This window comes from Alligator mississippiensis, chromosome 3 (assembly GCF_030867095.1).
Source record: "Alligator mississippiensis isolate rAllMis1 chromosome 3, rAllMis1, whole genome shotgun sequence".
Lineage (NCBI taxonomy): Eukaryota > Metazoa > Chordata > Crocodylia > Alligatoridae > Alligator > Alligator mississippiensis.
This window is the reverse complement of record NC_081826.1, coordinates 141072746-141089874: the sequence shown is the minus strand read 5'-3', so window position 1 is coordinate 141089874 and position 17129 is coordinate 141072746.

The following is a 17129-nucleotide window of genomic DNA, read 5'->3' as shown; positions in this document are numbered from 1 at the left end:
ATAAATAACTCATTCTACTATTTGTATATGATTTGATACCATCATTTCATATTTTTCTAACTTCAGTGTTGCTTTTATAATTATGGTACCATAAAAATCCATATGAAGCCATTTTTTTTTACAAACCAAGCTGCCACTGTAGCTTCCACAAGGTTTCACATCTACAGATAAGATAAATAATTTCATGCACAATACTTCCATGACATGGGTCTTCTGACTTCATTGACTCTAGGACCCAAGGGAAGCCCAAGCACAATTGTCAATAGACCTCCTTGAAATGAAAACATCATTTTTCCTTCTGCCCATTGCAGGGAAGACTGAAACTGCCACTGATAATTAATCCACTGAGAGAAATCAATATTGCAACTGGTTGGAGATGAAACAACCCATAGCAAAATAAACTTTGGCCATGACACTGCAGCAATTTTTCTGAGCATACTCTTGTCTGCTGCAGATGTAGAATCTTAATAAATGGTTTTAAAACCCTGCCAGTTAGTTACACCAAACAGTTGGATTTTGTGCAATAAAATGCAGCTATTGTTCAAGTACATGCAAACCAGCTTTTCATTATATTGTGAAGGATTCACCACTTAATGACTGCAACTGGAGTGAAAGAAACAGAGCAGAATCAGAATGGGTTTCAAATAGCTAATTATGGGCATTTGTTAAATGGAAACTTTAGTCTTGATCTGTCTGCTTATAGAGAATGGGGGGGTTTTGGGCCATTTTTCTGCAACTCAGGAAGTTAGGATTTGGCATTAAGCTCAGGATTCTGATTACAAAGCCAACTTTTACAGATAAATATTCATATTACCTCCCAACTGAAGGGCAAACTATTTACTGTGGGATTGGGTGAGAATCAGAACAGTACAGTATCTTGCTATAACTGAGTTTAGATCACTCTCACAAACAAACAAAATTGTCTGAAAGCAGTAGGGGAGCTCTGTGCCACTACATGAAAACTGAATGTGTGCCCCTCATGCCATCCATGACAGAGCTTACCAGTGACTTCCTTTGAGTCTCCCTAGCAAGACATAGATTCATAGTGATGTGTTCCATAATATTACCAATGATAATTTTTCTATTTGCTTCCAGACCATATATATGTTTCATATTTATTTCCAAAATTTAGAGTAACATTGAGCTTACTAGCAATCCCAGTGGAACCCTACTTGAAAAAATAATGACTTAAGTGATTCAATAATGACTTCCTATTTCAAGCTGCTTTTTGAGATTTAATTATGTTTCTTAATTTAGTGTGTGCTTTATTTATATCATACAGTATTATATTTCAATCAGAATGGTTTGTAGTACTAAGGGTGTGGGCACACGACACAGTTACATTTACAGTCGAATAAGACGGGACTCCATAACTTTTAAAAGATATAAGTCTATCATAACCCTACCTCTCCTAAAATATGAAACCACTTTATTTCATAAACAGAGCATGGAGTCCAGACTATGCTGCTAGTCTCTAGTCTGTGGACAGGATGACAAACATTTATGCTAGACCTCATCTAAGTGTTTAATTTTCAACTTTGACTGTTCCTCATGTGACACCACTGACACTCCTGCAGCACATAGGAAGAGTAGATAAACAGTTTTAAACTAGCTACTTTCTAATCTAGCAGATAATTCCCAGGAAATCTAGGTGGGTATCTGCTTGTCTTGACTGAAGGCTCATACCTGTACAGTGCTGTAGGGTTCAGTGCTATCATCTCTGGTATTTTCTATCTATGGAAAAGTGTGGGAATGGTTCTGAAACAATGACCCCAATACAATAATTGTAGCCAGCTCCACATTTCATCTTCAACATGTGCACAGCAGTACTGTCTTCATGCTATCTTAAATCTTATGAAAACAAGCAGATTCATGGAAAATTGCTGGCAGAAACTTCATGCAGACAAGTTCAGAGGAAATGTTGATGTAAAAGGACAATTTTTTGATGAAGTTAAATTCTAATGGAGTTGCACTCTGAGTTAAATTATTTTTTCCTTCTCTCTTTGTACTAGTAGGAAGATATTACAGTTCCAAATGTATGTCTTCTACTTAAAATAAAGAACATTGCCAGAATGACATTGTCTTACTTAGTGGTTATACTTTTAAAAACTTTATTAACTATGCCTAGTGCATGCAGTCAGAATGTTAGAAGGAGTGCAACCTTTTTTTTTTTTCTGGATCTTAAATATTTCATTTTTCTCAGGGAATTGCAATCTCTAAAAAATGGTTTTCTAAATCTTTAATTGATCAGGATATGTTGTCTTTATTTCTCAGATGTTAATCTAGCTATAATGTAACCTGTGCTCCTGCATTTCATCTTGGGCTGATACAGATAGCTTCTTGCAAAATATGCATGCTTGCTATGCAGTAGTCTACCTGGTAAGACAAATGAACTGGTAAACTAATAATGAACGTTGTTCCACTTGGTCTGCTAACCAATTCTAGTTTCATTTCAGCACCCTATGTTGAAATGAACTAGGCCTGAGCTATCAGAGATAATGATAACAATGCTGACTGGCATCTTTTTCCAGCAAAGAATATGGCTCAGCTTGGATGGCATAGGCACGTGAATAGAGCTCACTTGGACATGGACTTTACTGCAATCACCAAGTTGTGCAATGTTATACCACAAGGAAAGTTTCTTTTCTGGCAGATTTGACTTCCAAATAGTGGCACTGTAGAATTGAACTGGCAGCAAGCTAGAGTAATTAGGTCTACTCAGTTGGTAAAATATTCATCCACCAGACAGAAGGGAACTTGCTACCCCAGTTCCAGCAGCAGGGTGGTATCCCACATCATGTTCTGTTGGAAACATCTACAAGGCTTCACCTGAGACCTCCCTCAAACCCAGGTCTATACTACTGTCCTGGGGAAAGGGGCAAAGGGGGCAATTGTTGAATTGTTGCGGGGTAAGGTTGTACCACATAGAACACGGGTATTCCAAACAATAATGCAGTCCACAGGGCAGCCTGGGAAAGCTGCCCTAACATAAACAGGAAGCTTTATAATGAATCAAACTGCCCAAGATCTAGAGGTGCAAAGGCGGATTATGACATCTTTGTATCATCTCTCCTTGGGCTATGACTTCTACACTGTACATCTAAGCAGTGTATTACAGAAGACATTTTAGGTATGTGACCTTCTGCTGGCAAAACACTGTAGTATAGACTAGGCCGTAAGGCAGATGAAATAGAATAAGAACTTCACTTCGCTTTGCTTTGCTTCACCTCACTTCACTTCGCTTCTCTTCTTTCTGAAGAATTATTATGCTTCTAAATGATGTAGTAGTGACTGGAAGGTAGGGTGGTTAATTCAGTACATAATAATAGACATAATATTGCTAAGCATTAAACAGGGCTTACTCTTGCAGATACTAGGGGACGTTGTGATTGCTAGCACAAATGCTGCTATTAAATTCATTTGGGTTATTCACCAACAGAGTGATGAAGTCACCAGAAGGACAAACAGAACTCTGGTATGCATCAGCCAATGTATGGCCAATAGATCCCGAGAGATGATCCTCCTTCTCTCTTCAGCATTGGTGAGGCCACAGCTGGAGTACTGTCCAGTTCTAGGAACCTCACTTCAGAAAGGATGTGGATAAGCTTGAAAGGATACAGAGAAGGGCCATCCATATGATTAGGGGCCCAGAGGATAAGCCCTACGAAGAGAGACTCCAGGAACTGGGTCTGTTCAGCCTGAGTAAAAAAAGACTGAGAGGTGACTTGACAGCCACCTACAAGTATGTCAGGGGTGAACACCAAAATCTAGGGGAGCAACTCTTCAGAAAGGCACCCCTTGGGAGGATAAGGACCAATGGCAACAAGCTAATTGAGGAAAAATTTAGGCTGGACATAAGGAAAAACTTATATTCCATCTGGGTAACTAGATTCTGGAACACACTCCCAGCAGAGGTGGTGCAGTTGCCATCCTTGGAGGTGTTCAAGAGGAGGCTGGACAAGTAGCTCGTTGAGCTCGTTTGAGCCCAATAATCTCCTGCCCATGGCAGGGGACCAGACTTGATGAGCTTACAGGTCCCTTACGGTCCTTTGATTCTATGATTCTCAGTCATTGTTACTTGCAGGGCAAAGACTTTATTTTATTTCAAGCACATCACAAAAGATAGACACAATGTTGTAAGATTTAAGTCATAACTATTTGATTTGGAGATGCTGACCACAAGCAACTTTTTACTGAACATTATGTATAATGATTGCACTGTTTTCTTGAAATAAAATAACTGAAAAGATGTAAAAAATATATACAAACTGAGGCCCCTTTACATATTACACTTAAGGTGTGATTAACCAGTAATCATGCTGTAAGTTGTGTCCCAGCTACACATTCAACCAATTGATGGCATGATAAAACCAGCAGTAAGCTACAAAATAATTCCACAGAAAAGGGGAATAACTTTGTAGTTTGTTCAAATCATGTCACTAATGTAATGTGTAGCCAAATGCTACCCTGTGCTTGGGAGCCCCATCAACTGAGGGGCTTCCCTCCACTGCCAGCCCAACAGCTGACAAGGAGTACAGTGGTGGCAGCATTCCCAGCACTGCCCACACTGTGAACCTCATCAGCTGCGGGGCTTGCAGTGGAGAGAAAGCTTCCACTGCCACGAACCTTGCTGGCTGTGGGGCTCACAATACAATACCAACAGTATTGTCAACTGCAGGGCTCATAGTAGAGGCAGCAGGGAGAACTCTGCTGCAGCTGTGAGTCCTCCACCCCACAAGGCTCATAGCAGTGGTAGTGTTCTCCCCACTGTGAGCCCCACAGCTCCCTGAAGCCAATGAGGCTCTTAGTGGGGCATCCTTCTCAGCGCTGACCCCACTTTGAGCTCCATAGCCCACATTGGCTGCAGGGCTCACAACATGGGAGATGGTGCAGATGGTGCCCAGAATTATGATAAGGTGATACGGCATGATGGGACCTAATGTGTGATCCCACAGTTGTGCCCCCTGCCATGCCGTGTGGCACGGAAGAAGGCACAATTGGGTGGATCACATACTAGATCCTATTGCACCTTTACCTGCATTTGCAGAGGACCCTGATCAAAACTGCTTTTTTTTCCAAAAATGACAAGAAAACTCACCTTATCCCATGATGATACTCTCCTGGGTTTGGAGTAAGGTGGCAGCAAAATTTCCCAGAGATCAGAACACTTTTATAAAAAGCTTTTTTTCTCATTCAATTTCTCAAAATTTTAATTCTGTCTTATCTGTTAAACAATTAATTTTTCTAATATAGTAGTTGCCCTTATAAAGTTTCTACCAAGAAGAGAGAGAAATCATATTACTAGATCTATTTTTCTCCCCATTTTGGGGAACTATTAGAATCCTTCAACTATTCTAAAAAGCTAGCTAAAGCTAGCTATTACAGTCCTCTGAAATGAAAGAAACTGAAGAGTAACAGTTGTAAGCATGCCAACCAAGACCTATTTTAAATACTTATTTCATGTTTTAATAAGTTTAAATAATACAATGTAAAAGGAAAATTTAGAATGGTTATATGGCTGTGTACAGTGGTTTACATCCTAGGGGAAAAAACAAAACAGGAGGAAGAGGAAGGCCCTCATATGTCTTAGGCCAAACAAGTAAGTGCCTAAGGCTTATTTCCTCCTCTTGGCTCTCTTGGGGCAAGATTCAAAAGGAGAGCTGAGGAAGCTATTGATCAGGGGCAATTATTTTGGCTGGAGGGCTGCTTAACAAGTTTTGGTGAACTGTCAAGGGCCCTAAAGGTAGCCCCGTCCCGTGACAGGTGCCCCCACACCTGGTCCCCATCTTGGGACTGGAAGTCCTGTCCCTAACCCCTGACCTTTGCCACTGGAAGTCCCTCCCCTTGCCCCCTGAAGTAATCCTTTTTGGGAAGAGGGTTTGCCATCTTGAACCAGAAGCAAACTAATTTATATACTAAAAATCAAACATCTACAATAACATTTTTTAATTTTATTTTAAAAAAATATTTTTTTCTTGATTTGTATGTTTTTGCATCATGTATATAGTGGCAATTGCATCAACGCTCAAAAATCCTTGTATATTGTGGGGGTATGTCAGGAGGTGTGGTGGGGTATGGGTGGATGCGTATGGGGTTTCTGAGGGGCTGTGGGTGTAGGTGTGTGTGTGTATGTATGTGGGGTATAGGAGAGACTGTGGGGGGTGGATGTGGGGGTGGGCAGGTATGCGGGTTTGAGGGGGGTATGGGGTTTATGGGGCTCTGGGTGTGTGGAGAGGTTGTGGGGTAAGGGTGGCTGGGTGTGTGTTGGGGGGGTAACCTCCCCTACAAGGATGTCCTACCACTGTGCACAGCCCCTGCTGCCAGTTTCAGCAGACACAGGTGGAGCCCTCTGGCAGCATGAGATTCTGGCAAGCCCCAGGACTGCAGGTGGCCAAGCCACAAGCTCCACTGTGCAGGGCTCACATGCCCAGGTCCTGCACTGCTTGAGGGAGCTCTGTGCAATGCAGCTGGCAGTGCAGATCATGTGGCTTGGCCAGGGTGGCAGGGAGAGCAGCAGGGCCGGCCAAGCTGCATAGTGTGGAGCTCCCTACCGTTTCCCAGGACCTGTGAGCAGGGCCAGGCTTCCAGCTCCATCTTTGGGGTCTCCCCCTAGAGGTGTGTGGTTCAGGCAAAGAACCCAGGAACTGTATGTGAGCCCTACATGATGGAGCTATGCAGATCCCATGTCCCTGCTGGCCCAGGCTCTGTGCTTCTGCTGCCCTGCCTTAAATCCCCAGCAGCCCAGTTCTGGCCCTGGGGCACTGGTGCAGGTCCCTCACTCCTGCCTAGCTGCTGCTTCACTCCTGCATGCCATCACCACCAGCAGCACTCCCCCTCACACATCCACTATCACCACTGCCGCCGCCACTACTCTGCCACTGCCACCACCATTCCCACCCCCTGCTGCTGCCACTTCCCCTGCCCCCACTGCTCATGCTGCTGCCTTTCCCCTGCCACTTCCCTACCTTCCTGCCAGCCCACCTCCCAACACCCCTTCCCCTCCCCTCCCCTCCTTCCACCCTGATTCCCACTGCCACCACCACTTCCCACCCCTCTACCACCATTGCCACCAGCTCCCTTGCCTGTTGCTGCTTCCCTACCTGTGGTGTTGGTGTCAGGGCCAATCTGCAGGCAAGGGTGGGAGCACAGCATGTGCTACCCACAATGGGAAGAGCAGGGCTTGGTCCCATGTGAGCACAGCAGGGGCAGCCTGGGGCTGGGCCAGATATAGTGAATTAGTAGGCACCCACCTACAGGCCAGGTGAAATCACCTGATGGGCTGGATGTGGCCCAAGGGCCTTATTTTGCCCACCCCTACTATAAATAATATCTAACCTGTGGCATGGTAGTTTAGAGCACTGGACTGGGATGTTGGAGAAACCCATATACTAATGCTCCTTGGGTGAGGGGCTTAGAACTTGGACATCTTATGTTCCTTGTGTGTGTGATCTAACCACTCAGCTACTGAAGCTAAAGCAGACCCTTCTCTTCTAGCATTAGAAATCATAGATTTTTGTTCAGCTATGGTTTCACTCTCCATTCATTTCAGTGGGGAATTTCACCTTGTTCCAGAACATGTTTGGAGGTTTTTAAGACCTGGCTAGACAAAGCCTTGGCTGGGATGATATAGTTGGTCCTGCTTTGAGAAGATGTTTGGACTAGATGACCTCCTGAGGTCCCTTCCAACCCTAATTTTCTAGGATTCTATGTTTTTGTCTCTTGAGACTCTTACATCTTTCTGATTACATGTCTCAGCAGGATTTCTTTTGACCTAGGTAATTAAAGATCTATAAGGGCAGTATAAGGATACTACTCCTTCATATATATCCCAGCAGTCCTGTGTGCTTCAAAGTACTTTAACAACCAAGCTATGAGACAGCTAGGGCTGAGATTATCTTTTACTCCCTTCCATTTGAAGCTGGTCATTTGAGCAGCAAAGGGAAAAATCATGGAGCTAGTAAGAAAGCAAGTAAGAAGCCTTATGCTCTTGCCCCTTTAGTAACAAGAATGATTTGATCCTATAGAGTTGCATCAATGCAAGTGGGAGAGGATTCTAGCTTGCAATACAAAAACTGATCTGAAACAAATGTCATGCCCACTCTTCCTTCCTGTGTGCACTGAATGTGTGGAGAGAATTGTCTCAAGAGAAGTATGATTCCAGGAGAAATTTGGTTATGGAGACAGACAGACAGTCTCCCATAAAACGGGCTGGGGTAATGACAGAAGTTACAGACAGAAATGTAGCTCTCCTGTCTAACTCATGTGCTTCACAGAAAGTGCTGTGAGTTAGACCTGTTCTCCCAAGCCAAAAGATATTAGTTGTTGGGTTGGGAGGGTGGAGTATCAGTTCCAATTTGGAGCCAATCCAGGGAAAGAGGCTGCGTGTCTGCAGCCTCTCTGTCCTAGCTCTACCCCCACTCTCGCAGCTCAGATGCTGTGTCAGGATGGGTGGGGGAAAAGTCAGGTGGGGGAGGTCCATTCTGGGGGAGCTGCAGTGGGGGACTGGGTGGGTTGGAGCCCCCAACCTTAGGGGAGCTCCAATCCACCTGCCCCCCATTCCAGTGCAACTGGGGAACCCCCAGAACACAGCCCCCTCCCCTGCCTTCTTCCCCCTTCAATTCTGAAAACACTGCCAGGAGCAGTGCTGGATTGTGTCAGCCAAGCCCTGCTTCTGGCATGCACAGACACAAATTAATGAAGGTGCTCCATTTTGGATTTTGATCACTGGTGCTCCTGCCTGACCACCCTGCCCATCATCTAAGTGGTGAGCGTGGCCAGTCAGGGGGTGCACCGGTGCTCTCAGGGCATGCACATGCACTCCCGTGCACCTGCTATGCATCACCACTGCAAGGCAGCAGGGAGTTAGGTGGAGCAGATGGCTCTGACTCTGGTCCCAAGCCTGGGTTGGGGTCTGTCAGAGCTACAGCAACTGCCTGCCCCCCTTAGCCTTTGCCCCATCCTCCCTCCACCACTTACTGTCAGGAACAACTCTGGATCCCTCCTGGGATGCAGAGCCCACAGAACCTCCTGTGCCCAGCCATGCAGCAGTGTCCCAGAGCTGGAGTTGCTGCCACCACTGCTGCATATCCAAGCAAGGGCTGGAGCTTCCATGTGCTCTATACCTCAACAGGGAGGCAGTAAGTGGCAGGGGGCAGGGAGCAAAGTCTGTGTTGGGGGGAAACTGGGCAGGAAACAGGAAACAGGCTGCAGGGGAGCTCATGGGGTCAGATGTTGTATGAAGTAGGTAGCAGGGAGGTGCAGAGACTGGAAGAGGCAGGCTGGGTGGGCCACCAGCACCACGGCAGGGAAGACTGCAGGGGGGATAGGTAATGGGGAGCAGGGGGGCCATCTGCCCCTCCCCCCCCAAACCACTGCAGTGGTCTGGGACAAAGTTAAGATGACCTTCCAGTAATTAGATAATATATAGAGAATTGTATAACAAAAGTATAAGTTTTACATATATAGAATCTAGTTATGGGGGGGCATCTTATATTCAAAGTTGTCTTGTATTCAAGTAAACGTGGTATGTCTCTCATGTCCAGCACTGGTGCTCTTACCAACATAATAGGAGCCCAGATGTGGGGGATGGACAGTCACTAGTTGTGTTGCTACAACAATTTCTAGGAGGGTTACATTGCACTTCTGTGAGACCATAGCAGAGCTGAATCACAACAGACCATAAGGGGACTTAAAAACCAACAAACAGCAAAGTAGTGATCTCATTCAGCATTCAGTGCTGTGGGTGTGGAGCTTTAGATGGGTGAGGGTGAGCTGAAGGGAAGGGAAGCCTTACCTGCCCCAGCTTACATCAGCTGAAGCAGTGGCAGGTACTCAGGCAGCAGCAACAGAGAGAGAGTCTGGGGACAGTAGCCCCATAGGCTGTGTTCTCTGGGAGCTATTTGCTCCTCCAGAGGCCAGATACGCAAGCACGTGCAGGGCTGCACCTGCTGTGAAAAAAACTTTCTGGAGGGAAGAACACCATTCCACTCACCTGCTATCTCTCATTGCAGTGCTAGGGGACTGCACTGCCTTGCTGCTAATATCCAACCATGCAGAGTTGCCTCTGCCATGGTAAAGACTCCAGGGAAGGATTCTGGCCCCCCTCCTAATTAGCACCACGAGCTGTTATCCCGATCACCTGTCCTAGTTGCATTACTGCTGGCAGAACTTAACAGTAAAATAAAACTCATCCCTTACTACTTCTATTTCCAGTAGAAGATAGACCACAGGGCAAAAAAATAAAGGTGTCCTAAGCTTGTTTTCCTGTGGCTTTGTGAGATTTCTGTCCTGCAGTATCTTCCCCTTTCCCCAGCTGAGGGTCTAAAAATAAAGGATCTATTAAAAAGTAGACATTAAAATTGTACACACAATTCCTGGCTTATACCAACTATTGTGTGGAGCAAGAGCTCAGTTATCCAGATAGAGAGCAACATTCCTATGGCATCTAAGAGTATATCTTCTTATAATTCTTTGCTCTTGCATTTTGATGCTAATAATCTCAAATTACTTTTTTTAAATTACCAACAGAATGGCACCGAGTCAAATGTGCGTGCGTGTGTGCATGTGTGTACGGTAATTTGAAGCCCAAGGAGGTTGAGAGACTTTCTTAGAGATGTGGTAAGAGGCTGCAAAATTGTGAGTAGAATCAAGGTGTCTTAGCCTTGGGCTAGCTACTAGAGGAGAGACTTCCCTATCTTTGCAACTGGGAAGCAGCCGGGATGGTTTCTCTAGAGAGAAGTTTGTAGTGTTGTTGTTTTTTAACCTTCTTTCCAATCCTCCCATGAAAAACTGCTGTTTGGGGTTAGGTTTTATAAAAGCCCACAGCCACAGGACTTTCTGAAAGAGGATAATGATGTTATCCATAGATAGCTAGAGTCTAGGGATAATTCATTACTTTAGCTGCACCTACTCTGCTTTGGAAAGACTACTGGAAAAGATATTAACAATTCTACAGCAAAGAGCTCAGTTTGTTATAACTGAGTTTCAGAAAATAGGTTTGTGATTTCCCCCTTTCAGATACACAGGATTTTTCCCTGGAGGGGAGACCAGATTGAAACTATTTTGGAATTTGCCTCTAGGGAGGATGGCTAACTTCTTTCTTATCCGAAGTTAGCTTTATACTATTGATTCTTTTCCTGAATGCCACTGAAGATCTCTAAGCCTGTTTCCTTTTATTTACTGGATGTCAGTATCCCTGAGTTCAATTATAATTATCCTGATAAATATTCACTGTGTAAACACAAGAGCCAAAGTTTTTATTCTCAGTCTTATATGCACAGTATGAAAAGGCTTGTTTTAGCAACTGGCAGTCACTTAAAAATTCAGTAGTCCCTTCAAGGGAGATCACTTGTCTGCAGGGCTGGCCTTAAGGATGGGCAAACTAAGTAGTCGCCTGAGGATCCAAATTTTGGAGGTAAAGAAGAGATCACATAATCTGCTGCGCACCAAGCACTTACTGTCAGTGTTTCTGTCTGTTTAAATTAATCACCGTTGGGCACCCAGGAGAAGTTGAGGCTTCCACTTTTCAAGCCTTTATTAAAACATTTTGAGCTCAATGTATCCTAGGAAGTAGGAAGACTGATTTGGCCTTGAAGTAGAATGAATATGACCACAAGCAATTGAATGAAATGCACATGATAAATAGTTAGTAGCTAGCAAGCCAGGGGGCATTTGGAGTTAGATGACTCTGGGATAAACATGAAAGGGGATGGAACTGAGCATCTAACCTGTAGGGCAGGCCCCGCTTGTCTAACACTAATGTTCACGCAAAGTTGAAAGCACCCTTCGCTTTTACACTGAGAAGCTGCAATAGGATAACTCAGCCTGCTGACCTTTCCTCTTCACAATGCATGCTATAGCCCTCCCACGTTCTGGCCTAGAGGAGAGACGTTAACCTATCGCATGTAGAACTCCACAGAATGACCTGGGGAGTCTTGATCCGAAGGGCTAATGTCACAAATAGGTGGGCTGTATAGTTGATTTATGTCTGCTAAAGCAGACTGCCAGCTACTCTGAAGCAGTCTCAATTACCTTAATGTAAAGGCTGTTATTCTTCTCCTACAAGTGGTAGTCATGTTTGAGTGGTCCGATTTGTGAGGCTTTGCCTTGCCTTGTCCACTTAAAAGATCATTAATCACCACCCCAGTTTATAAATCAAGGAGGCCAACTTGCTGAGAGCGATTGAGAGGTTGAAGCTCCGCAGAAGTACTTAACCAATTCCCAGACCTAGGAGTAGCATTTCTTGTTCCCTGCCTCCAGTAGTCAGACAATTCATCATCCTTCTCCCATTGAAGTGGAATGAATCTGACAGAAGAATGCACGAAAGCTGAACAATATGATCAAGTCAAGAGTGTAGAGCTCTTCACAATTTTTGTGTTTCTTAGTCTGTTATGTAAACACACCCTATTCATTTTAAGATCTCAGAGCTTGAATTATTTCAAGAAAAAGCAAAAGACAAACAGTCCCATAAACACAAGTAGCTGCCAAAGGGAGGAAAGGATATTCCAGGCATCCTTTGGCAATAGCTATCTATGAAGAACAATGTATGCATCAGGCAAGCAACGGGGTGATTGCAACTGGGGATTATTGTGTGTGTGGATGCTGCAGGCACACAGGGTTGCTTTGCTTTTACAGTGGTGTCTAGTGCAATTGGCAGGCCCAGAGTTAGGAGGCTTTTTCCTGAGAAATAAACATGAACCTGTACTGTCCATGTGTGAGGACTAATGAAGGTACAATAAAATGCTGCTCTGCTTCCCGACAATACAGAATAAGGGAAACAGAGCAAGAATTCTCCTTTCCTCTTCCATGATAAGTTGCTTTACATATTTCAAGCACAACCTTTTTTGGAGAGAGAGAAAACATAAATTGTTCATTGTACAGAAGGAAGCATGAGTGACAACTGTAAGTGGAATAGACAGTTTCCATTACCCCCTCACACTTGCTGGGGAATAATTTGCGAAAGCTGGGTAAATTGTGTTTTAAGAAGTGTAATGACGTGTAATAATTTCCTGTCAGCATGTCAGTTACAAGAAGAGTGAGTTTGATAATTTTGGGAGGGGAGATGGGTTTGAGGAAGCAGGGGGGAGGGAGGATACAGAAAAGAAACGGGAAGGTCTTTTAGGATCGCTGCCTTCAGAAACTAATGAAAGCATAATTGTAAAAAAACAGGTGGAGTGCTAGATAAAAGCGAGAGCTGTGCAGCAACCCGCCCAGATACTAATTCCCATTTGCTTTCCCATTAATCTTGCATAAAGATTCCAGGTCACAGGTCCAGCTACAGGGAGTATTAAGCAATTTAGTAGGAAAGGAAATGTCTCAGAAATCAGAAAATGGATGATCAGGAAATTTTCCTTTTCTTTCCCTGTGAAAGGCATCTGTATCATGAGGCAGACAAAAGTGCTTTTACTCTCATGTCTCTCTGAGCAAGAGAAAAAAAAAAGCAAAACAAATCTGAAAAGGGAAAAAAATGAACTAGAGTATATTTGACTATTTACTTTTGTCTTTAAGAATGCACAATGTGGTAGATATTAGTGAATGCCAGTTTATAAATGAAACTAAGATGAATGAGCCAGTTATTTTTCCACACTATTTCATTGCTTCTTCTCATCTTTAGCTGAAAGGAAATATACTCTATGTTTTTTATTACTTATTAATTGTATTATTTTATCACATTAGCAAATCTGTCAGAGGTATAATATTTATTTTAATCTTGATAAGGCTGAATCAGAATTCTACTTTTTGTTACATCTGTAACTAGAGTAAATCAACTGATTTCATTGGCTATATAGGTGATTTACACTGTTGGAAGTATACAGAGATTCTAGCTCCTTAAGATTTTATAGATTAAAATATACTTGATATCATCCAGTCCACCTGCCAAAGAAGGATTTTTTTCAATGCACTTTTTAGCATTTTGCCCAGTTTAGTTGTAAAAGTCTCAAGCAGCAGGGTTTCCACCATTTATTTTGGAGACCAGGAGTATTGCACAAGGAGTAATATTGTTTTCTTAATATTCTATGTAAATATTTCCTTTCTTAATTTCATTCTATTTTGAATGGTCCTGGCTTCTCCATAATTAGTGGGGACTTGATCTTACACGGGTTGAGTTTAGCTACACACTGACATCCTCAAAAACCCGCTGTACTTTGAATTTGGCATGGCTAACCATTGCCTACCAGGAAATGTTTTACTTAGACTTGGGGTAATTTAGATGTTTCTTTCCTTGTGATATGTTGGTTTGTAAAGTAGATATTAATCAGGCTGTGGTTTTCTTTCCTAACACTTTCTTAGCAATCCTTATCTCAAAAGTCAGTTCTCATGTTTCAAATTACTTTTGTTCCAAAAGTTTCAAGGTTTCAAGTTTGTTCCAAATCAGTTTCAAATTACTTTTGTTCCAAAAAGTCTTACAAACACTGATGCATATCAAATCTTGGAATATTTACAATACTTGGATTCATTCTCATTGAGAGAAAGGAGCTAACTCATCCGGAGAATGTATTACTAATTGGATGAAAATTCATTTGTAGTCAATGGTTTTGAAAATGGATATACTGCATAAATGTATGCTTGTCGGGGTGATGGAAAAGATTGTCTGACTGCAAGGGGTGCCAATTAAGAAGTCTTCCTCCCTTGCATAACCATACAGACACCTCCCACAACAGCAGTCCTTGGACTGAGGAGTATAGGAATTGCTCACTCCCTGATAGAGTATGCATACCTAATGCACAACCTCAAAGCAACTGTATTTCCATACAGGAAAATCCAAAACTATATGTGTAGAAGAAATAAATAGACACTATGGCTACAGCATGGGGGGCCTTATGCTGAGAAGCTGAAAAATTGGACAAGGTGTTGAAAAGAGACAAATAATTATTTAAGTGCTGTAGAAAAAATGCCTTACACAGAGGCACTTAAGGAGCTCAATCTGTTTAGCATATCAAAAAGAAGATTGAGGGGTGACGATTACAGTGTATAAATTCCTTCATTGGGAGAAAATACAGGTGATAAGGAGCTTTATAATCTAGTGGAGAAAGTCATAAAAAGAATCTGTGGCTGGATGATGAAGCCAGACCATTCAAATTAGAAACAAGGCACATTTTTTTAACAGTGACAGGGATTAACCACTGGGAGGATAGTGCTGGACTCTCTTTCTCTTTGTGTCTTCAAATCCAGATTGGGTACCTTTCTGGGTCATATAGGTGTTAGTCAAACACAAATTATAGGGCTTAGGAGATCTAGATGATCTAGTCATTTTTACTGACCTAAAACCCCATGAATGAGCTTTAATATAAATTAGAAAAGTCTTTATTGGCAATTGAAAGTTTGCTTTTGGGGGGGTGGCTTTACATACTTTAGGGAAAACACATCCTGTCTCACTTCCCCAAAATCTGTTTTCCATTTGCCCTGAGGAACTGGGAACACCTTTGCATATGAATAATTTTACATGTCAGAGCCCCTTCATTAGTTCCTTCAATATGATTACTCAGATGTGTAACAGTTGATACATGGTCAAATCATTGCAGAACTGAATAAGTTTGGTAACTGGGCTGATACTGCCCATGCTTGAAGTGAAAAATGTCCATTAAAATCAAGCTGCCCAAACAAAGTCTGAGGAAATGGGCCTATTTTTGCAATATATTTTCTTGCAGGTGTTTTTCAATTTCAGTAGAATTAATTCCAAAGAAGCGGGGAGGTGACCTATACTACTAAACAAAATCTTATATAGTCCTGAACCTGCTTTCACTGTTATAGTGAGATCTGTGACAGAGTTCCATTTATTTCAAAATTCTTTATTTCTCTTTTTAAAAGTGGGTCTTTCTTTAATTAAACATTAAAAAAAACCCCAAAACATATATGTGAATATTTAAAGCCTCCCCTGTTCTAACAAATATATATGAATTAAAGGTCCCCGCAGAATGCATCATAATGGCTCCAAGGGAACTATTAAATCCCATTAGGTCAATGATATGCATTATTAAATATTCCTAAAGGGAAACTAAATATAAAACAGACAGTTCTGTGCTTTTGCATGCTTGCTTCCTACCCCTTGACACATACTTCAAACTTCATATTTGTATTAGCTGACAAGCTAAATAAGTTGGTTCACAGAAATTCACTATGCACATAACAAACCACCTTACAAAATGGCACAAATTTCAGTTAGGCGCTGATAGGGGGATACCTAGGACTTGAATATCAAGAGGTTTTCTCTTTAATATTGAGGTGCTGTGATAAAGGTATGTAAAAGGAGCTTCCATCACATGCAGATGAACTCTAATTTCTGTTCTCAGTTTCAGTGTTAGTCTTGTTGTCATTTTAATGGCCATTAAAATATAAGAAGAAATAATTTTCCCACATTCTAAGTATTCACTTGAATAAAGGTGCTTTGAGGTCCAGATCTGATCCATAATTTTCCAAAGTTCTTAATTCTTCATTTACATAATCAAAGCTCCTTGGGTCATTGATTTCATTCACTGTGTCAGAATAATATTGTTGTAAAAAAGTTCTCTTTCATTTTTCTCATTGGCCCTTGACCTCTTTGACCTTGTTAACATAGTTGGTGTTTTTATCAATTCGACAAGAGGTTTAATCTTTGTTTTCATTACCAAAACTGAAACTTCTGCCTGTTGATCTGCCTAGAGAATAAAGCAATGTTCACAAGTTAGTGCCAAGGTCCCTTGTGCTTATCATTTTCTCTGTGTGCCATGGGCATAGAGTGACATGGACACACATGGAAAAATGGTATGTAAACAGTTATTTGTTGTGTTGTTTTTAAGCTTTTATTTGTAATTATCAATAAGCAAAGAATCGACTTCACTTGAAAATAAAGGATCTATTAATATATACATGGATTGCTGGAAAACAGAAAATTTTATATTAAGATTTAATGTGAATCTGAGCCATAGATATGCTATGGATAAAGTGAAATGAACAATGATATTCTAAATTAATAAGCACAGAATAAAAATGTGCATGGTCCATGCAGCATCATTTCTGAGAACATAAAACCAGAAAAGAAAGAAATAAAAAATTTAAATCAAACCAGATGCAAATGAAGAAATGACCTCTTATTAAGGATTAATAAAATTTCCCAGTCTCCCATGGTTAAACTTTGCCATTATTATTGTTAT